Here is a 27499-nt window from a genome sequence, read left to right as displayed (position 1 = left end):
GGGGTGGGAAGAGACGGCACAGAAAGGCACATGCATGTTTCTTGCCCATTCCTGTGGATGTTCCTACTTCTCCCAAGATGAAAGAGGAAAAAGCAGATTTTACTGGACTCTCAGGGAATTCCCAGGCAAAAAGTCATGGAGGTAGAAATGGGCAGGACTACATGAGGAATGAGGTGAATTTTAAGTAAGGGGAGTGGTTCATGACAAGGAAGGCTAGATTCAGTAGGAGTGGGGCAGGGCACCCCCCTTAGAGCAGTCTGGCCATATCTGGGCAGAGTGACGCCATCCCGCGGCTTCCCGATGGGCAGAGGTGAGAGGAAAACAGTGTTTTCGGATTAACCCAAGTCCCAGGTCCTTGGGGGACCTGGTTCATGGCCATGGAGCCCAGGTGCTCCTGGAAAGCAGGCAAGGTGATACTCTCCACAGCTCAAAGGTAATCATCTTCAAACAACCAACACTCAACAGAGAAATAAGGCCCTCCAAGAAATTCTGATGGCTATGAATAACACAACAAATCACTAGCTTTTGGTCATTCACTCCATGAGCACCTGTGACTTCTCATTCTGAGCGAGACCATACACAGGCGATAGTGGATCTCAGGGTGATGAGCCCCCATCACAGCTCCGCAGGGAAGGCCAGCTTTCTGGGGCTGGTGTGACCAACACAGAACCTGAGCTAGCGTCTCAGAGTCAGGAGGGAGGGGCTGATCGTGCTAGGAAGGGTCCTGAAAAGTGAGGTGCTGTTGCCAAACGCACAAGGAAAGAAGCCACACCAGGAAGGCCACACGTCCCACCCAAAGAACCTGGCCCACGGAGGCAGTGATGAGAAGCCACACTGCAGCACAGGGTCCTAGCGAAAACTAGCAGGAATCTCGGAGATACGTTGGTGTCCTCTAGAATTCCAGACAACTAGGACCACTTGGAGGCTTCTAGTAAGTAAAAAGGAGTGCCTTGATAGAATTTAACTTTTAGAACTATCACCTAGCAGCAAGGTGGGCAATGAACTGCGGTGATTAGGGGCAGGGAGATCACCGTAGCCGTAACTACCCAGCACCTGGGTGAACGTAGTGTGGTCACTTCTCTGCTTCATTTACATTTATTCTTATCTTCTCGCAGCTTGCCCAAAAGGAATCCAGTGGGGCATCATGTTCACAACGTGAAGAGTGAAACTTGGGGCACCGGACAACTGTCCGAGCGTGTGGTCTGGCGCTGTTTACCAAAGGTCTGGTAGCTGGCTGTAGCTTCTCCATTCTACCCCAGTTTGGCTCATGGGGCTACTGAACACTTCTCACATATGTCAAAAGTGTGATTTTGGGGCTCCTGGGTGGCTCAGTTGGTTAAGCATCTGACTCTTGTTTTCGACTCAGGTCATGATCTCACAGTTCATGAGATCAAGCCCCACGTCAAGCTCTGCACTGACAGCTCACAGCCTGCTTGGGATCCTCTCTCTCTCTCTCTCTCTCTCTCTCTCTCTCTCTGCTCCTCCCCTGCTCACTCACACTCCCTCTCTCTCTCAAAATAAATGAATAAACTTTTTTTAAAATGAAAGAAAGGTGATTCTGAAAGTTATTTATCCTGAGGATGGTAACGTGACAGCCCTATTTGTGGAGAAAGGGTAGTTGTTTTAACAAATGGTGTTGAAACCTCAGATATCCACACCCACACACACACACACAGAAATTTAATCCATACTACATATGATATACAAAAACCGTCTGAAAATAGACTGTAAGGTCTAAACATAAAACCTAAACTTATAAGACTTCTAGAAGAAAGATAGGAGAAAATCTTTGTGACCTTATATTAGACACGTTGCCAAAAGCAAGATCCCTAACAGGGCCAACTGGTAAATGGGATATCATCAGGAGGAGAAACTTCTGTCAAAAGGGAATGAAAAGAAAAGCTACCATTTGGGAGAAAATATTGGCCAGTCATAGATTAGTCAAAGGACTTGTATCCAGAATATATAAAGAACTCTCAGAATTCAACAATAAGAAAACAAAGCCAACCCTCAGTAATAAAATGGACTAGAGATCTGAACAGACACTCCTCCAAGGCAGATACACAGATGACAAATCCATGCAAAGATACGGAACAACATACCTCACTCGGGAAGTGGAAACAAAGCCATAATTTAGTAGCAGTACACGTCTACTAAGAGGACGAAGGAAAGATGCCTGATCATGAAAGAATGCACACTCACGGACTCCTTGTGTATACAGTTCTAGGAAATGCACCCTAGACCATGGTGGCTTAAAGCAGATCTCTGGTTTCCGCAGGAGGGCTCCAGAGTGAGCGACACGAGGAAACTTTTCGGGACCACGATGTGTTCCCTATCTCCCTATCTTGATTGTGGGGTTGGTTTCTGGATGTATACATCTGCCAAAGCGTATCAAATCGGACACTTTAAATATGGGTGGTCTGGGGCCCCTGGGTGGCTCAGTTGCTTAAGCATCTGACTTTTGATTTTGGCTCAGGCCATGATCTCACGGCTTGTGAATTTGAGCTCTGCAGCGGGGTCTCTGCTCTCAGGTCTCCGCTCCGGATCCTCTGTCTCCCTGGCTCTCTGCCCCTCCCCCACTCACACTCTGTCCTTCTCTCAAAAACAAATAATTAAAAAAAAATCAATAAGGGTAGTTTGCTGTATTGTATTTATCTGTCAATAAAGCTGTTCAAAGAGATAATTAGAATTCTATACGTATGATCCATATCTTTGAATCTTGAGTTTTCTGATCATCTCCTCTTTTATTTCACCCTCCGCTTGTACTGTACTGACACCCTCATTTCCACGTCTCTTCGCCTCGTACCTACAACTATACACAAGTTGCCTTTATCAGGAGAAAACGATATACTGTTTTTTTTTCCAACAACCCCAGCACTAGCAGCCCCTGGCCATGGGATGGATTTCTAAGTTCCACAATGACAAACATTTAAGAAAAAATATCCAATCTCATCAAGGTGAGCAGTATCTTGGGACTACAGGCAGTTTTTCTCTGGGGCTAAGCAGCTTCCCTGGTGGGTAATCCTTTTCCTCAGACTCGATCAGAGCTAACTCAAATTGGGCTCAGTCTTCCTTCAGAAAAGAAGCTGCTACTTTACATGTAGATACAGCCATTGCAGTTGGGAGGCAGGAAGACTTCAGCTTTACGCTTCTCTTTGGCCCTCGAGGACAATCTATACTGCCGAGGTGCTCACATACATAGCAGGTGCACCCTGGGATGCTGTATTTGTCCTACCCTGTCTAGCAGGCAGAAATACCTCATGTCGCTTTCCTCCAATTTTCGTATTCCTGCTTGAACTTAACTTGTTAGTCTGGTGACACATCTCTCTCTCTCTTCCTCTGCAGATCCTGGTTTCTCCAGTCGTGGAGGATTTCTCCCCCACGGGGACTGTCTTGCACGTGATGGGAGACAGCAATTGCGTGTGACCAGCAGTGAGAACACAGGGTTTAAGACCTCCCAGACACGGGTCGCAACCCTGCATTTCAAACTTGTTTGCCCTCTTGCCAACACAGAACACGCTGCCTCTGTTCTGGCCACACTGCTCCAAGGCTTACGCTGTCTTGTCTGTGCCCCTACATGCACGTGTTTTCTCATATCCCCTCAAACAAATTTCTGTTTATTAAAATGTTACCCACTACTTAAGGCTTCAGTCAAAATGTAGCCCCTGTATTTCAATTTTACTCCAACAAATATCCAACCCTTGCTTCTCCATGAAGACGATAAGAGGGCAAAATATCAAACAAATACATAGACACTGGGATATAACATGGACATCTACTTTATGAACATATGGATGCTGTTTCTTCCTGGTTCTTCCATTGCCCCCCCAAGATTTCCAGCACATGTCTCTGCACACACAGGTAATGCTCAGTATGAGACTCTGAAGAGAGTCTGAAAGTATAATGTATGCTTAATTTATAGCAAAATCATTCCAACATCTTCAATCCGGCATTGAAATTTGCAAGTAAATGGCCATGCTCACGGACTCCCGCAACCCATCTGCATACTGTTAGCCCCTCCACAGCAACACAAAGCAAAAATGCCTGAGAACCTCCAGTTTGCTTACCTAAGTATATGTATTTACAGGAATAATTATCTCCAAGAGTTCATATTTCCTGAGGACTTCGAACAGGAAATGCATGAACTTCTAGGTTTACCACTGGAAATAATTCCTGTGCCTCAGCTCAATAGCTCCCAACTTCCTTGCGCTCATGGATACACCTGGCCTCAGGCCATCCCAGGCACCCCCAAACCCTACCTCCAATTCTCCACCTCGGACACCTACCTCACTACCTGGAGTGCAATATCCTTGTCTGCATAAGACTCCACAAAATTTCATGTTTTGATGCCTTGAATCACACCATTTTATATGCTTGGTCCACACGGGGATTTTTTGAAAACTCATTTTTAAGCATCTAATTGAAGTTTCTCCTCTTTGCAGTCTTCCTCCAAGCCCCCTGCCTTCCAGAGAACATCAGGTGCCCTGTTTCAATGTTTCCAGGGCACTTTATCCCTCTCCCCATCTGGCACCTTGCACATGGTACTCTGATTACTTGTGCTAAATTCCTATGCTGAATACAAGCTCAGCCAGGGCCTTCTTCATATCTCTACCCAAATTTGTCCTGGAGGGCTTATACAGTGCCTGAAATGGTGCCAAGAAATCGTTGGGGAATTGATCTAAAAGTCTCCTGTAAGTCCTCTTTACCTTACTCTCAGCATTGCTGCAGCTGAAGACAGGAGGAAGAGAATCAAGCATTAAGGGACAGAGATCTACCAGCATCTGTTCCCTAAAAGGCTTAGGTTAAGTACTTGCTTTTTTTCCCCTGCCTTCTTTCCCTAACTGATAAACTATAGAGCAGAAATATTCAGCTTCCTAAATCAAAGGGCTATCTTAAATTCAAAGGTGAATAACAAACAATGCATATATCACATCTATATATAATGGCTAATAGCCACACTACCTAACAATGTTAATATTCCTAAAGAGAAAAAAAAATATTCCTAAAGAGGGCCAGGCAAGAACAAAAACAACCGGGGAAAGGAAACCTTTTTTGATGTTTTCAGATACTATGGTAACGTTAAGATCAGCAATGAGGCTGAAGTAAATAGACTTGATGAATTCCCAAGTGATTCATATTCAATCATAAATTTCAATGTATATAGTAAACTGGATTTAAGCTAGCTTCATCCACCCATCCACCCATCCATCTACCCATCCACCCATTCATCCGCCCGTCCTATCCATCCACCCACACACCCATCCATAAACCATCCATCCATCCATCAATTCACCTACCCACCCATCCACCCACACACCCATCCATAAACCATCCATCCATCCATCAATTCACCTACCCACCCATCCATCCACCCACCCTCAATCCATCCATCCATCCATCCATCCATCCATCCATCCTCCATCCAACGGATATTTACTTAGCACACACACCTTTAGTCTACATGCTGTAGCTAAATATTAATTATGGGCTAGTGCCCACAGAAAAAGGAAAGAGAAACCAGCCTTTGTTACAAAGCGAAAGGCCTTTGCTTGCACATTACATTTGTGATTCATTTATTTCTCAGAAAATCTTACAGGATAAGTAATCTTGTCACTAGTTTACAGATAAGGCAGATGAGATAGGCTGATTAAAGAGCCACTCAAGTCACCCTTAGGTCCATCTGCCTGAGAAAGAGGTTCTCTACATACTCGCTAGCATGGATAATTATCTACCTTTTCTTCATTAAGATGTCAGTAACCATGTTGAAACTGCAATGTTTTAAAAATCTTACAAGCATGTTTGTATTTCACATACTCACTTCTCCGATCAGTGCCTTGGCAGGCAACATTTGCAGAAAATGGCATCAACAATCAAAGCACAGAATCCGCACTTAGCAACTCGCTCCGCTAATAATGAAGCACCAACAGACTCCCCAGGTCACAAGTTTGTTCGCTGGGCTTCTCTACAGTCCTATCGGCCGCTCTTTGGTTATCATTTGAGAATTTACATCTCCTATATGAATGTTTCCCCTTATAAAACATTCAGCACATTTTCTTTTAGAATCACTGATAATAGAAACTTGCTCAGTTCCTACACGAACACAAGGTGATGCAGGCTTCTTCAAGATTTTGTTGGTGAGGACAGTTTGTAGGAAGACCATTCCACGAAAAACCTACTCGATGCTTTTTCTTTAAGAAGGAACAGCTCTTGCCAGCACATGAGGTGAATTCATGTGCTTTTTTAGACCTTTGGGGGAAAAAAAAAATCAACCCTATTTATCCTAGTTCCGTGCTTTTAGCCCATCAGAAAGGTCTATCCATCTGTTTAATCGATAGCAAACCCAAAGAATCTGTTCTGGTTCACTAGGGGTGGGGGAAAAAAAATCTTTAAAGAAAACCAACAGTGCAGCTTGAGTTCCTGAATGTATCTGCTGAAAAAAATCACACGGTATGAACTAAATGTATACTTAAGCCCTTCCTACGCCGGCAGTAAATACAAGGCAGAAACTCGCCTGCTTATTCCAAAACTGACGTCTGACTTTCAAAAATACGTTCCAGCCCAGGAACCCCTCCCCTTTTGGGAAGAAAGAGCTGCTGTATGTTTCTTGGAAGTCCTGACATTACTGGATGAATGGACGGTGCTACTCTGAGCTCCTTTTACCTCCCCTGGGAACAACAGCCAGGGACACCAGGGAAGGTGGGAAGAGGCATGACCCTCTAGCGAACCTGGAGACCTTCCCCGGGGCAATGCCAGCGTCCCACAGCTCTGTTCCATCACCCTGCGTTAGCCAATGTTAGTCACACCCTTGGTAGGTTAGTGAAAGCCCACTTTACATCGATTTTGCCGATTCTGGAAAGAGGAGGCCTTTTCCCTGCCCTCAATTCTTTATCCCTCAGTATCAATCCGATGTGCATTTGAGCTTTAAGATCATAAAATATTTACTAACTTCCAGCTTTTAATGTTCGTGAAATAAAGAGCCAAATTAATAATTTTTGAGCGTTGGTTAAAAAGAAACTCAAGACTTTCTCCAAAGGGACAGCATTCAAGGCCAAATAAAGAGGTGTGGCCAGGTCCACCTGGCGTCAAAATGCCTGGCTGCCAAGTGTCACTGGCTATTTGAACCGTAGACAAAAACATCACTGTTCACACGAACTATGATTTGTTTCTCTGTTTCCCTCCAAGAGCCGAAAACAGGTGATCCGGTTTGTGCAGAAGGACACACAGGAAGATGGAAAGCCAGACCACAGAGAGAGACTCAAATACAAGGACAGCCTCACCGGGAGGACGGTGGCAGGTGGCTAGCTGGCTGATGTCACCCTATGGGATGACATCATTTGCTCTACCATCGGGGGCGTCTGAGATTCAGTATTGTCCTTCTTCGGAAAGCCCCCGTGCAACCAAGGGACCACTCCTACCTTAGGGACCCACTAAGCAGAGACCCTAAGCTGGAGATGCAAACACCCTACCAAGTGCTGCACTCAGCCTCCCTCAACGCTGAGGGGTAATCCCACACATCACTAACGGCACACCTACTATGTGCTGGTATGTTCACAGATGCTGTAGTGTAGACATCATCGGGTTTCATCTGCACCCCCAAACACTATAAGGCAGTATGGGCAGCTTCACCTTACGGAGGAGGAAAGGTGGGTCTCAGATAGGCTGAGACCAGCCTAACAGCATACAGATAGGTGGCGGAAGAATCCAAATTCAAATTCTGATCTGTCTGCAATGCAAGGCCTTTTCTACTGAACTAGGGTAATCAAGGCTGGTCCCTCGATTATCCCTCGAACAGAAGGAACTGCCATCCTGTCTGCCATCCTGCCTCTTGGCATCAACAGCTTTACGATGACCATTCCTACTTCCTAAGAACCTGGAGAAAACAGGTAGAATCGCAGGGCACTCGGAGGAGACCTACAGAAATCCAGTCTAGCCTCATCACATCATAAAGAGACAAAGGTTCACGGAAAGGAAAGGACTTGCCCGAGTTCACGCAACTCCAGAGAGGCAAGGCGGCCACAAGAACCCAAATACCCAGGGCATTGGGTCTACATTGCTGAAATCTACGCTGAGGGTTTGATACTGAGGCAAACCTGGAACGGAGAGACGTGGGATCACAAAATGAAGGCTGCCTCGAACGGTTCAGAAAAAGAATCAAAGGTTAGTGAGGGTTTTAATTTGGTTCTCAGCTTGTGTCATTACTTATGAAATAACCCACCATATTTTGTTCTTTTTTGGAGATGCATAAATGTAGCTTTGCATATCTAAATGCAGACATGTGTGATGAGCATCAGTATAGACCCCCTGTCCTATCAGAGTACCTGCGGGAATAGGTCTGGAGGTGTGTGTGCTGCTCAGACATCTTTGTGCCCCAAAGAAACACAGAAAGCATCATGAAATATTCACCCACAAAAAAACCACCTGTAAGTGGAAATGATAAAGCAGCAGGATCCTGTTTCTAGTTCTGTATACATCAGCAAAGTTTTTCAGACTGGAAAACTGCACGGCCAACCAACAGCAGATTTAAATACCCCACACCACACAGGCGCTCTCTTTTGTTCCACTAGACTGTAGACTAATTAAGGCAAGGATCGTGTCTTATGATCTCTGTATCACTGACACCTGCTTAGACCTCAGCAGCAATATGAACAAACTTATATCTGGGGGGTAAGTATTATTTTCACTGATTTTATACCCTTGAAACTGGAGTTCACTGTTCTTGGGACCAAAAATACCTCATTAGGGAATTAAAAATGTAGATGGCCATTGGATGCTTTGTCCACACCAAGGCTATTCAAAGCCCTTACCTTGAAAAGCCACTTTGGGGGGTTAAGTCCTCTGTATCCTTTGTTCTCCCACTTTAACATCAACTCTTGAAATGACCAGCACAGGAAGAGGAACCGCCCTAACCACGATATAAACTATGTAGTGCTTATACTGCGAGAAGTAATCATTAGAATCGTAGTACACAGAATGTTAGAGCCCGGAAAGGACCTTCAGGTGGTATAATTGTTTTTGATTCTGGCTGCCTGCTAGAATAACCTGGGGAGCTTTTGAAACATTTATTGATCTTGTGGGCCCCACCCACTGCGACTTTGACTTGACTGGAGTTTAAACAAAGTTTAAACAAAGCTTTCTGGGAGATTATATTATACTACCTGGATAGAGAATCAAGCTGTTGTGACTTACACACGTCCCCCCAATTTTATAGGTGAGAAGAAAAGGACAAAGGGAAGTCAAGTGACCACTTTGGGCAAAACCATGCATCTTGCTTATCGCTCTATTACATCGCATCGTCTTTCATGAGTTTTGTGATTCCTAAATATTCAAGTTTGGGTTGTGGGAAACTTGGGACCAGCCTTTCTAGTACATAAATTTCTCTTGTCAAACATCTGTTAAATCAAATGGCATCACTCAGCATCCAGTAGGTGGATTGAAATCAGTCATTTGGCTACTGTAGGCATGCAGTCTGAAGAGCAAAGCCATCGAAAGCACTGATTCCAAACTCTGCTGACTTCTGCAGGTGGACCGGTCCTGGGTTTGCATGGAAAAAAAACTCTCTTATTTCTACTTGCTACCAGCAAAACAATATAGATACATGGGAGCCACCCAAACCATGGGAAGACTGCTTCTGTTTTAGATGAGCACGAATTCGTGGCTTGGTAATGTTTTATTTCATGCCAGGCTTCAATGTCCAGATTTTGAAACTCTATACCCATCATCTTGACCCTGGCTGTAGACGCGCCCATAGATGGGCACCGGAAAGGAACAGACTCGGAAGTAACCAAGCCCCCAGAATAACTTTGGCCACCTGGATGAGAGACTCAACAGCCACTCCTCTATTAAGAGGCTTTTAAATCCTTACTTGGATCTCTCTGATTTTTTACAAGTTTTATTAACAACAGTCTGGAGTGATTAGCATAAAACCACCATAAAAAAGGTAATGAATAATTCAAAGTTGAAACTACAGAGTAATTACATCACCCATTTAAATTCCCCACCCCTAAATAATTAAGGAATCCCTTGGATTATTTAGAATGTGCTTCCTTTTCTGGACTATGCTGTTGGCCAGTGAAATCCTGGGCGTCTCTCTATATCGCCCTGAGGCCTCCTTCCAGCAAACAGGGCCAGCGTCGGTGCTGTGAGTTTGGGGTCTGTGGGCCCCACACATCCGAAAGACCCTCCTCTCTCAGAGGATGCCTTTCCACACACGGCTTGCTGAGGGGCCCATCTGGAGCTTTGGGGTGTCGTATGTAACAAATATTTAGATCACCGGGGAGGCTCGTGGCTAGAAGGAAGCTTAGTCTGTGAAAGAGATAACACAAATTACCCTACTGTTCATCCACATATCTACATATGACTCTGATCCATTACCTCTGATGTCACTCAGAACGCTGGAGAGTCTGGAAGCCAGGTCTGAGTATCATTTCAATAAGGCATTCTGGGAGCCCTCTAACAGCTAAAAGCTATGAGGCTCAACACATTTAATCAGACTCCTTCAGACAGATCTAGGCAGATATTTGGTGACTTTGGAGCACACAGAGTCATCTGTTTTCCATATGCTCAGATTAAATCCTGGAGCTGGGGGGGAACCACTCACTTTATAGACGGGAAGTGAAGGGAGGGCAGTAGAAGCGGTTGTGCCCAGGACCCAGGATCAAGAGACTAATCCCAGGAACCACACGGTTGGTTGTCAGACCTTCGGCCCAGGGCTGTGCAAGCTGCATATGGTGTTCCTTAGAGTGTCATCATTTAAGCGTTTTAAATACGCTTTTGTTTACTCAGATGAAATATCCATTTATATGCTCCACATACGCTTTAATTTGGGAAGAAATTGTTTTGGTTCTACCCAGTCGAATGTAAAGCTTTGCTTAAGAAGTAATTTCAAAATTACTCACATTCTTTTCAAACTCCCATTATCTGATCATTACAAGTTCAAATAAAGAGAGAGCATGACTCACTAAGTAATTGACAAAGCACATCTATAACCCCAGGCCCTTCTTCAATGACTCAGAGCATCATACAGAAAGAAAAGCAGCTTACCTATAGTCAGAAATGCATTAGGTGTGCTAACTGCCTGTTATTTATTCATCTAATGAAGCAATTTCTAATGAGCAGGGTACTAACACTAGCATACCAAAAAAAAAAAAAAAATTAAGTAACGTTAGAGTAAGATGGAAACTTACCCACAAATTTATACCAGCTCTGCATCATATTTTGAGGAGTCCCTGACAATCAGCTTCAGGGTCATTCGTTCCTTTTTATGTCCTAAACACTCAGGGGTTTTAACTTTGGTACCAGCATACAATATATCAACACACATCTCCCCAAATCTCACGCAACGATTCAGAAAAGAATTCTTTACTTGTTGCTCTGAATCCAGATTCTGACGACTGCAAAGAAGCAATGGTTTCCCTAGATATTTTATCATTCTGCGAGAAGGGGCAAAAGTTGAAAATCCAGAAGCCGTCCACTATCAGGCTGGCTCGGGGCTGATCTTCTCATTACGGAGGATTACGGTAATAGTCTACAAATGTGTATCACACGTTTGAATGGTTTGTGATTACCGCTGCCTCAGTACTTTCTAATGCTGTAATAGTGCACTACAGGGCATGAGATTTTCCTCTCTCTGTCTGGTCACACAGGGCTCCTGATAGACGACACAGTCTGAGAGAAAACGCATACAGACCTTATTTTCAGGGCTCTATCTAGTCGCCATCACATCCAACACTGTTCCCAGAGGCCAAGATCAGAAGATGCTGGATGATAGCTGAGTGGCAGTAAATATAATTAACCATCATACTGTGGCTCAAATGCTAAGCTGCCTTTTCGAGAAAAGTCGTGTTCTGAGTAAACACCCAGAGTTGCACTGGCTGCTGATTGCATCTGCTACAGATTACTTAAAATTAAATCCCAAACGTTTGGCAAGACATCAGACATGCACAGTCGAACCTCTCCCCAGGAGTTTTGGAAAATAACGCAACTATCTCACGGCGCCTCTCCCACAGTAAGGTAGGTTTTGTGTTGTTTGGTTTTTAAGAAATTGAATTCTTTTTTTTTTTTCCTGTAAGTTGATTTGTGTCCTTTTACTCACCCTCCAAAACTGTTTGAATCTGTTCACGCCGGGCAGCCTGGAAGCGTTCATCCCCGCCGGTGACAGGTCGGAAGTCTACCCTTCGCGGCTTCCAGAACGTCAGTGGGACTCCCACGGGCGGATCTGAAGCAGTGTACTGCCCGCGACGCTGACCAGGGTCCTTGCAATCTGAGACACTCCCTAGCTTTCAGAGCTGCTTTCCAACAACCACAGAGTCCGCCACTCAGCGCAAAGCAACCAATAGCTGCTGCACATGACATCCTCAGCCTCGGAGGATCAGGCTTACCCCACTGCAAACTGATGTAGGGCAGAGAGGGAAGACTTAGGAATGCCTCCAAAGCAGCCTCCCTGGTGAAAAACGGGGTGTTTTCTAAGCAGCCCTGTTTGCCTCTTCTTCATGTGGGCTACATCAAAGCTCAGGGTCTGCTCTGAGAAAGATAAATGCTAACACTAGTCTCAGCTTAACATGATCAGCTTAACCCTGGGTGTCCCCATTGACCTGAGATGGTCCTTGCTTCTTATTTGGGGTTCCGACCACGGACAGGTGTGTGTCTGGAATACTGGGGGACAGGATTTTCTATACGTGATTCCCGATAAAGGGTAAATCCTGATTGTAGGTTTGGCTGCATCGGCTCGGAGAAACAGAGATTTGGCCATTATCTGCTTAATCTTATGCTAGGAGGGTTCAGGATACCAAGGAGCACACTCATAGTTGCGTCCGGAAATAATCTCAATATGCCTCCCAGAGAAAAGTGATGTGCAGATGGACAGACCCAGACTTTATCACGTTCCCCGCTGTCACGGCGCTGGTGTTTATTGGTTGTTTCTAAACATATTCTTTGAGCACCAACTCTATGCCAGGCACTATGGCCGGTTCTGGGTATAAAAGCGTGAGCCAGGCAGGCATCAACTCTGAAGCGGTGACGTTTATAGTTCAGCGTCATCGTGATTTCATTACCTGTTGCTCTCCCCATGAACAGACCGACTCACCATGGAGACCAAGAGCTTTTCAAGGGCAGAGACTGGGCCACCATCTTTTCAGAGCCTGACGCAGTGCCCAGTGCATCGTGGGGAGCTTTGCCAGTTCTCACCGACGAGGCTGATGGGGGTCACTCAGGTGTCCCACCATCAACCTGCAAGAGCGATTGCTCTGAGATGATGCTACCTTGACAGAGGTTGAGCAGGAAGGGTTGGACACTCCTAGATAATTCCCACCCAGACACCATTTACAAGAGGAGCCTTAGGTAAATAATTACTTCAACTCACCAGCACACCTCCTGTTTGTCGTCATACTTGGTTAGGACTGTGTTGGAACCCGGAGAATGACTGAGGGTCAAACAGAAGCAGTGAATGGACACTGACCTTTTCGGGATTCTCTTGTCTTAGGATTTGTAGTATTATGAAAGTAACGAAAGGTGGTTTATGGGCAGAGGTAAAATGAATGAACCGAGGAGCTTGAGGAAATCAGCTTAACTCAACTGAAAGGAGCAAGGAAGAAGGGAGGAACGGAAGACAAGAGTGGGAAGGGCCAGGAGGGCTTCGAGGTCGGGGATTCAAGTAGGCAGATGGCAAAACACTGACCCAAGCAGGAAGAGTCTGTACTCGGGAAGTGAATTCAGTAACTGATACATTAGCGTCTTAGCCAGCCACCTCTCTACTCCCAAAGAGCAGCCACCAGGAACACCAGCATCGCTGCATTAAAGGAACGTGTTCTACAGCACAGGAGAGCAAAGGAAGACGTGGGGAGAGATGAGCACAGGGAACCCGTGTGAGGACCAGGCTGCAAGGACACGCGAGGGCCCCACATCCCTCACTCCAAGCTTTCATCTTGGTCCCTAAGCGACTGGATGTGGGTCTCCTCTTCACGGGACAGTGGAACCGTGTTGATACTTACGGAAATACGCCGAATCAGAGTGCATCGGGAGACACGGTGTGAAACCTCTCTGCAATCACAGAACATCAGGGATGCCTCGTTTCTACAAATAGGCTAATGACTTGCCTTTCCAATGAAAATCATGATTATCCACCACTGTTGAAAGCAATGCTTGTTGCTAAATATTACTGGCTTACTACCTCTGGGCCCATGTTATATGGCCATTTCTGGTCCCTTGTGGCTGGAAGGAGCCATGTGACATTCTGCTCAATGAGTTCTGGAAGGAAGCAACTTTTACTTCATCATCAGCACCTCCAACTGCCGTGGCAAATGCTCCAGGCTCTCACTCTCTCACTCTGGCAGGGTGACAGGGTGAGGGAGTGCAGACCAGACCCCCCCCGGAGACCAGTGATGGACTGGTGGCATCAGTGAGAAATAACCCTTTCTTTTAGCCTCTTACTGGCACATAACCTAGTTGGATCCTGGCTGTTACAACTTGTAAATTTATTTTCTTAGTTTGTCTTCTCCCGACAAAATCAATACTTAGCCCCAAATGCATTTTTAAAGGTTCTAATGTGTGATGGTACTTTGCAATTTTTTCAGCGAGAAGATCCACTCGTCTGTGCTCCTGAACCCACCCAGGATCACACTTCAACAGCCCAGATCAACAGCTGTGTCGCTGAGCATAGAGGTCATAAGAGACATATGTGTTCGCTACATCAAAACAAAAAGTTGCTGCACAGCAAAGGAAATAATCAACAAAACTGAAAGGCAACCTACTGAATGGGAGAAGATATTTGCAAGGACATAGCCAATAAAGAGTTAGTATCCAAAAAATATAAAGAAATGATACAACTCAACACCCGAGAAACAAATAATCCAACTAAAAATGGGGAGAAGACACGAACAGACATATCTCTGCAGAAGACATCCAGAGGGCCAACAGACACATAAAAAGATGTTCAACATCACTCATCATTAGGGAAATGCAAATCAAAAAGACAATGAGATACCACCTCACACCTGTCAGAATGGGTAAAATCAAAAACCTAAGTAACTACAAGTGTTGGCAGGGATGTGCTCTTGCACTGGTGGTGGGAATGCAAACTGATGTAGCCACGATGGAAAACGTATGGAGGTTCCCGCAAAAAAAAAAAAAAAAAAAAAAATAGAACCACCCTATGATCCAGGAGTCGCACTACTAGATATTTACCCAAAAAAACAAAACAAAAACCCAACACACAAAACCAAAAAAAAAAAAAAACCCACTAATTCAAAGGGATATATGCACCCCTGTGTTTATAGTAGCATTGTTTACAAGAGTCAAACTACAGAAGCAGCCCATGAGTCCATCGACTGATGAATGGATAAAGATGTGATACATATATACACAAAGGAATATTATTCAGCCATTAAAAAAGGCTGAAATCAAGGCTAGAGCCATCTAGACCATTCCCATTCGGCATGGCGATGCCTCACTTGAAACCAGCATCAGGAAGTGCCTGGCACCAGTGCAGACCAGTGCGGAAAGCTACCGTAGGGCCTCACGCATCGCGCCACATCACCACGTCCGGACAGGAGCGTTCCCTTCCCATCTGAAGACAGCACATTATTTTATCTGCATAGAAAGCCGAGACAAAGAAATGGTCCTAATCTCATGAGCTTAAAGGTTTCCTGGAATTCAGTCTCTCAGAAGCAGCTCTCAAGGGGGGTGTTCCTGCATCTGGGGATCGAAATGCATCAGATCTGTATGAAGCCTATTGATCCTGTCGGTACAGAAGCGGAGCAAGCTGATGCCCTTCTGTCTTTTCAACTTGCCACTTAAGGGAAGTCGCAAGTGAGACGACACGGACAGCTACAGGGATTGGTATTGTGGAAAAAATATTCCAAGCTAAGAGATCCGTGCTGGCAGGGCTCCTAGTGTTTCCCCTTTAGAGTCTTGTAAGTAAGAGGACCAAGAAAAGTTGATTAATATTTAATTGATGGCAGATAAAAATAATGTGATCTTGAATTTATGTAATTTTGGAAAGGTAGGCATGATGAATTCGTCACCCTGGAAACAGACCATGAGAACCTCAGCACCAGAAAACTTTTAATCACTGAAAAATATGGGTAAGAAAATGTAGGTTTCTGACACTTCATTATACAATGCTTTTTAAAAAATTAGATTCTGCCATGCTGACCATATTTCTTGCAGGTCATTTGTAGTTTTGTCTTCCAGGCCACTTCTAAAATATTAGGATAGCCAGGGACTTCACTATCTGAGGTCAAAGAGAGGGCTGTTGAAGTTTTTGAAGAATTGACATTAACTCAAATATTCTGTGAACACGTCATATTTGTAGATGTACCTTGCATTTCCTTATGTATCTACATAAAAAGGTTTTCTCAATGTTTTAAGTCAGAATCCTCCTGGAAGATCCCGAATCTTTATAACATTATTGGCAAACTGAAACTTGTAAAGTCATTTTTAGCTTAAATTTTATCAAAAATAACATGGGTTTATTGATTTTTAAATAAACGGAAGTCTATCTTCACTTAATGACACAGGGAGTTGACACAGGAAATGAACAACCATGAATGTAAATTTTATATCTCAAGAAGATGGAAGTAACAGAAAATCAAGCCACCTTCCCAGAGCAAGTTAGCGACTCCTCGCGTGACTAAAACTTAAAGTAAGCCTTGCAGTGAAACTAAAGTTTTGATTTAAGGGAAAGGAAGGGACACCATTATGGGTGCTGGCCTGGTGGTGGTGAGTGGGGAAGTCATGATGAACCAAAGCTTTACAGCCTCCTCTGGGTTATAGATCATTACAGCTCATCTATCGTCTGACTTTCCGGGACAACACGTATGAAATAAGAATCGCTTACATGTACAAGGGCTGGAGTTTAGGTGGTTAAGAATTTACCTCCAGAATATCAATACACACAGGATGGCTTCTAACGTAAATCACCATTTCAGGACTCACACTTTCTGATCTGACTCCCATGGCCACTTACATACTCTGTACTCTCCATTCACTCGAGCTTTACATAAGGACACCACCATCTTGCACCCCCATTTCGTCCACTCATTGTTCTGTATGTAACCTAAAAATTCAGGTGTGCAAAAAGAGCACCTTTCCTTGTTTTCTTTATAGCAACTAGAATTTGCATTCAATGTTCTGTCTGGCAGAATAAAAGGCAGCTCAATCTCGCTTGCCACTGGGGGCCAGGACCGTCCCAAGGTCCCGTGGGTTTCAGAGGTGCCAAAGCACAGTGGAGGGGCCTTCTGATCTTTTGTCATGGGTTACAGGAGTCTCTTTCATTCTGCATCATTCCTTCAGGTGTGGTTAGTCCTGATGCTTCCGTGCTGGCTTAACACACAGAACTCTTTGGTGGGACTGGAGTGGGGGCGGTCAAAAAGGCCAGGACCCAGCCTCCACAGGGCATCATCTGCCCTTCCCCTTGGGGTCTCGTCTCTGGCCTTGGGTTCCATCTTGAAGCAGCACACAGATCGCTACTCCCAGAGGGCCATGTTAACTAACTTCCCTTCTCCTCCTGGTCTGCGGCGACTTCTCTTGCTGCTTTCTAAGGTTCTCCGACCTCTTCCTCCCAATTTGGGACCTCTGCCACACTGAAAGGGGCAGTCACAGAATGGAAAGGAATAATCTATGAGCAGGGACCTTTTTATATTGTGAAATTCTAGATAAATACTAGCCGTACATTTCAGGGACAAGCCATAGTTGGTGACTTTCTTCAAACCTACAGAGATCTGTGTCTAACATTCTGTATTCAGTAGAGCTTTTTTCCCCCGCCTACTACTCACTCTACTGCAGAACACCAAATGGAGACTTCACTTACAGTTAAGTGTTTTCCAAAGTGTTCCTTTTTGCAAGCGTCTATGACTTAGTAAAACTAGGATACGTTCTGCCAGCGATGGGTAGAGAAAGGCCATTTATTGTACTTCCCTGCCTTCCTGTGGCTATTGGCTTTGTGGTCAGGGACTGAAGACATAAGCCAAAGAAAAATAATAATAATAATAATGACGGTCAGCATGAAAGCACTTTCTAAGAGGCACGGTGATCTGTGAGGCCGGGGGTATTTCAGTGTTTGCTCAACAAAGACTTCTTAGCTTCCTGATCAAATGGCACATGCTAACCTCCCTGTAGTGATTGCAGGATGTTGTCTATATAAAGGTTTTATCTTCAAATTAGCAATGACCTTTTGTTCTTCAAAGCTCATTGAACAGAAATGTGCAAATTCCACCTTCAGGAGGGATTAAGTATCATCAAGACTTAAAATTTACTCTCAGGATGCGGGCCCGAGTTGAGTCTACCCCTCGGTGCTCTTCAAAGTCCTGGGGTTTGTAGAAGTGGTGGGACTGCATGGGGACAGGCACCTTGGTTTCCTGGAGAGGCCCTGGGCCAACAGTCAGGGTCTCAGTCCTTCCTCCTCAGCTCCGCCAATTGATAATATGTGTGCCCAGCCTTACCTCTGAGCCTCATTTGCTCTGCTACCAAGTGGCAAAGATAGGATTTTCTGTATTGTTATACCAAGCCCTATGAGTACTATATGTAGTACTCGAGGACCACTGTTATCACAACCATTGCCTGGCCTCTCAGAGAAAGTTGGGTAAGGGGAGGGCTTTTCACTTCAAAACCAATCTGAAGTGTTGGTACGAGAGACGATTCTTGTCAAAAGTGTATCAGCAAACAGATGTATGTACTTTTCACGGGAAAATCGTAGCATAATGTGTTCCAGTGAGTCCAAACCATGCTTGCTTGAGTGCAGGGTCCTTGGCAAGGGGCCTTGGGCCCATCTATAGGCAGTCTGCAGCTCTGGTCCCATGTTACCTTTCCTAGGCTTAGTCTCACCCTTCCTACCACACTTTACTGCTACTTCCTTTTCTGCAAACCTACGCAGGCATCGCTGCTTTTCTTACTGTCTTCCGCCACAACCTGTATTGAAGGTAGCGTATCACCCAAGTTTTCAGTATATAACCTCCTTTATCATGGCTCATCGTTAAAGCGAAATTTGAAAAGAGTTCTGTACTTGGGTAGCATTCTTGTTCTGTATCAGCTGATAGCTTAATCCCACAGGGAAGACATCCATTTCTTTTTTTTTTTTAAGGTTTTTTTTTTTTTAATTTACTTTGAGAGGGGTGGGGAGAGAGAGAATCTCAAGCAGTCTCCATGCTGTCACTGCAGAGTCTGATGCAGGGCTCGAACTCATGACCGCAAAATCATGACCTGAGCCAAAGTCAAGAGTCAGATGCTTAACTGACTGAGCCACCCAGGCGCCCCAGAAGACATCCATTTCTAAACATCGACAGGGAGCAAGTGTTCTGTATGTAGTGTGTATATGTCTCTGGAAAATGCTCAAAGAAGTTTTCTTCTCCATTGAACACAGGAGGTGACTTCCATTAGCATATTTAGCAGATCCCCAAATGGAAGGGTATGGAGAACCTCTACTGCAGCTGTCAAAGCCCCACACACAGCCTACCTGCAACGCTCCTCACAAGGCAGCCCTGTTAACAGGCAGGCCAGGTGAGCAGACATTACGTATTTGTAGACAAGGCCCAGTTAACTGCAGAGGACAAGGCTGGCCTGGGAACAGAACCAGATGTAAGCAGTATTTCTCAAATACGGGACTGTTTTACATGGTGACTGTGCACACACGCGCACACACACACACACACACACACACACACACAAAGCAGGCTCACCTTTACCACTTTGCAGGGCATTCTGATGCTTTCTCTTCCATTCGCTTCTGTATGTTTTAAAGATGGTCTCACTGCATCCATCTCCTGATCCACTGGATCTCAAGCATCTGCTCAGAAACCACTGGGGTACGGCACTGGCTTCCGAATGCTTGGTAGCAAAGAACTGCCTGAGCGCTCGTCAAAACCAAACATCCTCCACCCTTGTCCGCAGAGATTCTGACCCAGTAACTGTGGGACGCTCCGCAGAATCCTGCACTTTTAACTGACTTCTCAGGGAATGCCACTGGTTTCCAGGCAGTCCTTGGGTACCAGCCCTGAACCAGAACCTGCGTTTTGACTCAGTTCACCTGGCTAGGGGATATTTCTCAGACGGAATCTCATCGCATGTTTCTAAAACGTCAACTAACTTCAACCTGCTCCATGGACGCAGAATATACACTTACCTGAGCCGAAGGCCCCCCCGTCCACGGGCAGGAAGCAGTTGAGGCAAAAATCTGTGGTGATATCAACACAAACCTGTCCCGCTACAAGACAGGAACAGCCTCAACCGCAAGCTAATGGCCTGCCAGTGAATGCTGGATGTATGCGTTTTCTGCTGCTGCTGTAACGAGCGGCCGTAAAGCTAGTGGCGTAGAGCACGCTCGTTCATCATCACGCGGCCCCACGGGTCCGCCGTCTAGTGCAGCTACGCTAGGGCGGCTGCATTCTCAGGTCCGACAAGGTGGGGTTCAATGTTGGCAGGGCCGTGGTTCTTTCCGGAAGTTCTGGGAAAAATCTGCTTCTAAGCTCATCATCATCTTTTGCTTTCAAGGGTTCTTGTGATTACACTGAGCCCATCCAGATAATCCAAGGTAACCTCCCTACGTTCCGGCCCACTGGTTAGTAACCTTCATTGTACCTGCAAAGTGCCTCTTCCAAGGACTGTAACATACGTGTGAAGCCAGGGGGCAGAAGTCATAGGAGCCAAAATTCTGCCTACTGGGCTGATCGGTAACATCATGTTTTGTGTGCAAGACAGTGTTCGATGTTTAAGAATAATTTAAGACATTTTAACTGGGAAATAACCCCATATTATGTGATATTAAAAATAAATAAAGATTAAACTAATGTGGTTTTGCCCTATTGAACATCAATTCATCCAGAAGTCTTTCCATAGGCAAATGAATGACTCAAATATAAGGATTGGTTATACTTTTCAGGGGTTGGAAACCAGCAAGAATCCTCTGAAACTCTCTTGAATAATTTATTTCCATGGCTGGACTTGCCAAAAGGAAGCTCAGAGACGTAGTGATGTGGTTTACAAAAGCACTCTTTAACCACGAAGACCAGCTCCCTTCACCCCTCAACTACCACTGCTGTGTGTGTTCCCCTTGGCTCTGCCGTAGCTCCACACTGTTTTTTTTTTTTTTTTTTCATCTGAAAATCAAGGTCTAAGCAATTGGCCTAATCACCACCAGTTTCAACCTCACTGAATTAAAACATGAAGCGGTGGGGTGAAGAAGGGACTCGAGGAAAGAAGAGGGGACAAGAGAGGAGAAAAAATACACAAAAGAAATTGGGTAGAAGTTGTAACAGTTAACAACTATGGTGGGAGGGGGAGGGGGAAGGAGGGGAGGGAAAGGGAGGGGTGGGGAAGGGAAGGGAGGGAAAGGGAAGGGAGAAGAGGGGGGAAGGGGAGAGGAAGGGATCCACAGAACTTGAGAAGCAGGAAATTAACAACTTGCCTTTATGACAGGGATCCAAACCTCCCGGTGAAATATACTACAATAAGTTGTTTAACCTTAGGGATATTGATTTATCTGCAAAGAGCCAGGTTGACAGTAATGAAGAAAGGGTGATAAAAGAAATTTGTAAACAAAACAAGACATTTCCAGTCAAGTCTGTGAACACGGACAGACTCACTCTTAGATACCAACAACATGTATTAGTCTTGGTTTCACAACTAGGAATGAGAGACGCTTTCTTAGCACGTTTCCACTCCAAAGACTAATCTCCAACGTAAGCCTTTATGCACACCACTCACTAGAGATGTTACACAACCATGAGGACAGAGTCAACAAAACCGAACCGTGCACTTAAAAATGGTAAAGCTGGTGAATTTTTATGCTGTAAGCATTTTCACCCAATACAGACCCATGGCACGCACTACAGATGAATCAGCTCATTTAACTCTCCCCAACCCTGGACGGTTGGCAGACAGGCCCTTTCAATTCTCCAATGGGGAAGCCAAAACTTGGAGAAAGGCAGAGATAGGTCCAAGGTCGTGCAGCCAATGGGTGGTGAGGCTGACATTCAAAACAAAACAGCGTGATTCAAGTCCTTTGGACGTAACCATGTTATTCTTTCTCCCCCAAGGAAAACCGGAAATAGAAAAAGGAAATAAATATATTTTTAAAATAATCTATGACCAGAAGGATGCTGGAGAGGCATGTGTGGGAAACTGGACATCTTAAGGGACAACCTGTGTCTCTGGGGAAGCAAGCAGAAGGTCATCACAGGCAAGGATTTACCCTAGGAGTTTCAGCGTTTAGCTTTGCACAGGGCGCACAGAACAACTGTGTACAGCTGCTGCGGGTAGCAGAGCCCTGCCCCTCTGAGGCACCCCGCTGCCTGCACCCCCGTGGCGTTCCTGCGTGAGCCCCAAGGACAGGGAAGCCTGATTCACTAAAATGTGGACCCCGTCTCTGCCCCCTTCACTGAGACAGACAGACAAACTGAAGTTAGAGGGGCCATCTGTCAGCTCATCGTAGGGCTGGTCAGTGGCAAGGACAACAGAAGGGGGTGGGGAAGGGAGGTGGGAGAGACTGATGAGAAGGGGAGAGAGGTTGAGGGTGGCAGAGGAAGGGAGAGTGAGTACAGAGAGGCCAGGGGAAGAGCTGGGGCATCAGGAAGGGAAGAATGGAGGGAAAGGAGGTAGGGATGTGAGTGGGGGTAAGATCCTTACACGAAACAAGGAGTGTCCCCTTCCATCTCTGGGGTCGGCTCTCAGGACCCAAATACCCAGGTTGGAGGCACTGCAACTCTGAACTCTTCCCTTTACGTAGATTCTTCAGGACCCACTGGGAACAAAACTGCCATGCCTGCATTTCACTTAGAACTTGTCTTACTTGTTCTTCTGAATCCCCATTCCTTAAAACCAACGATGGGGACTTTCACTGGACCCAGGCTTGCACGGTCAGAAATCATCTTTTTTATACAAACACAGATCCTGGTGAGAGAGGTTGCGATAAATTAACCGGGGCTCCAATGAGGTCAAGAAACAAACTCTATTTGCCAAAATTCCCCTGAAAGGAATTAGGGTGGTTAGGATCTGAGATTCATTCTCACGTAACCCACCAGGAAATCCATTTACCCCTAACGAGCATTCTTCAAGGCAAAAATAGCCTGCTCTTTGCTACAGTTCTTTTCCGATTATGGATTTTTAACAAACAAAATAGATTTCTCGATGAAGACACACTTGGAAATAACATCTTCCGTTAAAGCAGCCCACACGTCTCTAAGCTGAAGTCTCCAATCACACAGCCCGTCCTAACTTCCGGAGCTGAGGCCGAGGACCTCTAGAGGCTGGGAGGTCAGGTGCAAGGGAGACACCAAATATCCCAATGTGCAGATCTGTGTGGCCAATGGCAACGCCCAAGCTTCTGACAATGTGATGCAATTTTTTTTTTTTTAATTTTGAGAGAGAGAGAGAGAGAGAGAGAGAGAGAGAGAGCGCGCCAGGCAGGGGCAGAGAGAGGGAGACAGAGAGAATCACAAGCAGGGTTTATGGGTCTCAAACCCATGAACCATGCAATCGCGACCTGAGTGGAAGTCAGATGATTAACCGACCGAGGCACCCCCAGGCACCCCCATCTGGACCATTCTTAAGTCACCTCATCACATGACAGTCTGTTGAAATGACACTGCCTCATGTAGTCCTATCTTGATGTCATTTCCAATCTCACTTGAAAAAATGTCATCAGGGTTCTTGTCACTCCTTGATATTTTCTTGTTGAGGTATTTGTTTCTTTGCTCTTGCCTAGCATTATGCCCCAAGTACTCCAGAGCCCAGGCACAGTTGGTGCTTACTAAATATCTGATAGAATAAATGAAGAAATTGGCAGAATTTTTTAATACAAATTTTGGACTCTGGTTCAGTTAGAGGCAGGTGCATCCTTTTTATTGGGAGACAGAAGACAAAGGAGACTTGACCCTGGGTTCTCTCTAGGTCACATAACCCTCTGCACCCCACTGCGTGCCTGTGTGAAATGAGCAAATAGAATTCTTCCTGTTTCATCCATCATATTAAAGGGGAAAACAGGAAATAATTTACCAGTGTTGGATATGCTTAAGACAGAAATTATTATCCTAGAGGCTCTGCAATTTAAGGAATCAGGGACACTATTTAGTTTCAATTTCACACACACACACACACACACACACACACACACACGGAGTAGGATGGGAATACTAAGAAATGCTGGGGGCCTTTCGGATGTCACAGGTTTTGGCGAGGACTCGTCGGGGATTACAAAGGTAGACAGTGAGGCTAGAAGTGTTCCAGAGCCTTCCCTACTTGGACCTCAACTGTCACAAAGCTCTCAGTAAGGACAGGCTTTGTTCTGCTCAGCTCATTATGGCCTTCTTAGGCCTGGGGATTAAGAGATACAAACCTCCAGTTATAAAATAAATAAATCACGGGGTGAGAAGACAGCATAGGGAATATAGTCAATAATATTACAATAACGTTGTGTGGTGACAGACGGTGACCACACCCACTGTGCTGAGCATTACGTCATGTACAGAACTGTCGATTCACTATGTTGTACACCGGAGACTAAAATAATGTTCTGTGTTCACTATTCTTTAAAAAAAATCTCTTAAGAGAGAAAGGGAGAGACTATTGATGTTACAGACCCGCATAAAGGCCACATCAAACACCTGTGTCAGAGGAACTAAACCTCACCCTGAGCCTAGAGACCGGCTGTCTGCTGGTGACACATCAGCCTTGGTTTTGATCACCGCCTCTGCCTGGGCTCCGAAGGGCAGATCACAGTGCGTATTGCCCTTCCTCACGCTAAAGGAGGTGAAGTGTGGCCCAGAACTACGGGCAGTGTATTTTCTTTACCTTCTTTCCCATTTTCCATGGAGGGTAGACCAGCAGGCCGTACGGGTGATCAATGTGTTTATGTGTCTGTCTCTGTGTCCCTGGATTAGATGGCTGGCCTAGATAAAACAGCTCATTTATTTTATTGATCCGTGTATCCACCTAGAGCAGGGATAATAAGGCCTTCTGGGCCGTTCTCTCCTCCTGTCTGGGTTGCCATGGTCTCAGGGTCCCAGGACCCGGAGCTGCAAAGGTTTTCACCGCAGTGGCCCCACACCCTCCTCGGAGGCTGCCCTCCCCGGCGTTACCTTCAGCCGCCCATCTGTCTGAGCGTCTGCCTCTGCCTCAATTGAATCTAATAGAAAGAAACAGATTTACTCACTGATAAGGGCTCACAAATGAGATTGGACGGGGGCCCGGAAAGCAGCGTCAGGAGGCAAGTTGCCCGACAGGTGTGAGATGGGCAAGTGTCCCCGGGGACGCACAGTAGCATCTGTGCGGAGGACTCGGTACCTGCGGCCCTGGCAGGCTGCCAGGCTTCACGAAAAGTCAAAGTGGGCTGATGTGGCCACGAATCTGCACCCTTCTCGTTACAGGCTCGAGGCTTTTGAGCCACATGCTTAATTTTGCTTGAGCCTCACTTTGAGCTTATACACAGGAAGCTGTGGTTAGCAAAATGACAGTCAGCACATTAACGGAAAACTCTGGATTCTTCTCGCTGTATCAACCCAAGAGCCAACGTTGCAGGGCCTGAGCAATGCCCCTTGAAAGCAGCTACTGTATGCTCGGCGGGTGACAGCACAGAGAGGGTCTGCACTGACTGGGATGTGGAGGACACAGGACAGCCCTCCCGGGAAGCGCCGGGTGTTGAGTGACTGAGACCCCTCGGGAGGACAGTTGCTTCTAGAGGCTGCAAAACGCTGATGCAGAGTTTAGCTCCTGCAATCTCGGGATCCGGCTTAAAATATGAAAGCATTTCCGAGTGATCATTTGCCTGGGGCAAAATACATTACCTCAGCAAGTAAGCTCACGGTAAGACACGGGGAGCGTCAGCTTAACACATTCTGCGAGTGGCTTTGCTCAGAACTCACCAGGCACCCGTGGGCCCGTGTGCACGCCCAAGTTTGGCACTAGAAAATGCCACCCGCGGACCCACAGTTTCTCCGCGTGGCTACGCTCTGAAACAGGGTGGTTTCCTTTTTGAGATTCACTTTTTATTTCTCTGCCCACCCTCTCCTCAATGCCTTACATACCATACCCGGTCCCCTTGAACAATCAACAGTTGTTAATTATCGGACGGGAAGGCAGGGCCGACACCCAGATAAACTGGGGCAGAGGGCAGGCTCCCGGTCGGTGGCTGTCCTGAGGACGTGCCCACCCTGTGCGCAGACACACAGGGGTGCACGGGACGAGATTCCGCTCACCGAAGTCCACACAGGAGCACACAGACGCCTGCCATTTAATTTTAAACTCTTGGATGGAAAATACCTCCCTCTTGGCTTCTACGCCCCAAACGTCCAGAACAGGGCTGGGCTTTGAAAAGATACTTAGCGGATCCTTGCTGCCTCGCACGGAATGGGCAAGGCTGCCTTCCGACACAAACAAGTGAGTAACTTACTCCCTACGACTCAATAAAGGAACACGGATTTTATCTTGTGCAAACGTGAGGACTTGAGAACAGAAAACAGCCCTCACCATCTGCATTTGCACGTGTGTGCTGTCCAGCTGACCCACGGGAGTGCATCCTGAGAAAAGTCACAAGCTCCGATGAACGATGCTCCTTCCAGGTCCCCAGCGTTCCTCCCCTCTGGGCCGCGTGTCAGAATCCACAGCAGACCCACCTGAGCGGTGCCGCTGATCAGGGGGACAGGAGGCAGAAGGAATCTCAGATCTCATCGGCTGAAGTGATGCTGAGTGTCCTTAGCAGGAGACTGGACATCATTTTGCTGTCTTCGCAGTGACCGCCGCTAACGTGTGCCTGTAGAATGTTTCCAGCTTTCCTTCTCTGCACAAGTAACAACCCATAGATTCCTTTCTTCTCTCGAAGGGTCTGCTGTTGGCCCCACCCAACATCATAGACAGAAACACTGAAGAGAACACACGGGTTGGAAGAGTGCGGCACCGAGAAGGGGCTGGACACGCTGTGGGGCCAGGGGGAGCGTCGGCCAAGAGATGCCCCGGACAAGCAGCGGAGAGCCAAGTCAGGAGGGTGAGGCTCTGCGGGTCTGGGGAGCTCCCGGCTGCCGTTCACCTGCACCCTGCAGAGATGCAGGCTACTCTGGGGGGAGCTGCCCCCAGCACTGGCAGCTCCCGGCTGCGACACCTGTGACAGCGAGGTCGGCCGGGAGGACGACGGTGCGTGTGATACGAGCGCTTCCATCCGACTTGGGGAGCACCGCGGAGATCGAGTAGTGCTGAACCTGCCACAGCGCCCGGGAAATGGGGCTCCCCCCTCATACATCCGCTTGCCGAGTGATCGAATTGATGATGTAGACACGGAGGGGAGGGCAGAGAAGAAACAGGGAGGGGCACAGGGTCCTCATCAGAGAGGACGCTCCGGAAGGGCCAGCTCATGGCCTGCCTCGCGCAGCAGGCCTGGAGGACCGCCGGGTCTCCGGACTTCCTCTCCTCTGGAATCACCTGCAGAACCGGAGGTCCATGCTCTCCTCTGACGTGCCCGGGGGACAGCCCCCTGTCTCTGATGGGTCCACGTCCCTCCCCCCAGCAAGACCGTGCGCCGTGTGAA

General features: G+C 46.4%; 1 protein-coding gene and 1 long non-coding RNA gene across 4 annotated transcripts in view; one reads left to right on the top strand and one right to left on the bottom strand.

The window, feature by feature from the left end:
• Window positions 1–27499, bottom strand: part of DPP6 (dipeptidyl peptidase like 6) — an 854635-nt gene that overhangs the window by 579713 nt on the left and 247423 nt on the right. The window lies entirely within an intron of this gene.
• LOC122235835 lies at window positions 708–3630 on the top strand. The gene is made up of 3 exons (XR_006213913.1): window positions 708–931; window positions 1116–1221; window positions 3346–3630. It is a non-coding gene; the product is annotated as an uncharacterized LOC122235835 (long non-coding RNA).

This window comes from Panthera tigris, chromosome A2, assembly GCF_018350195.1.
Source record: "Panthera tigris isolate Pti1 chromosome A2, P.tigris_Pti1_mat1.1, whole genome shotgun sequence".
Lineage (NCBI taxonomy): Eukaryota > Metazoa > Chordata > Mammalia > Carnivora > Felidae > Panthera > Panthera tigris.
The sequence above is the reverse complement of the archived record's forward strand: the minus strand, read 5'-3'. Positions and strand labels throughout refer to the sequence as shown.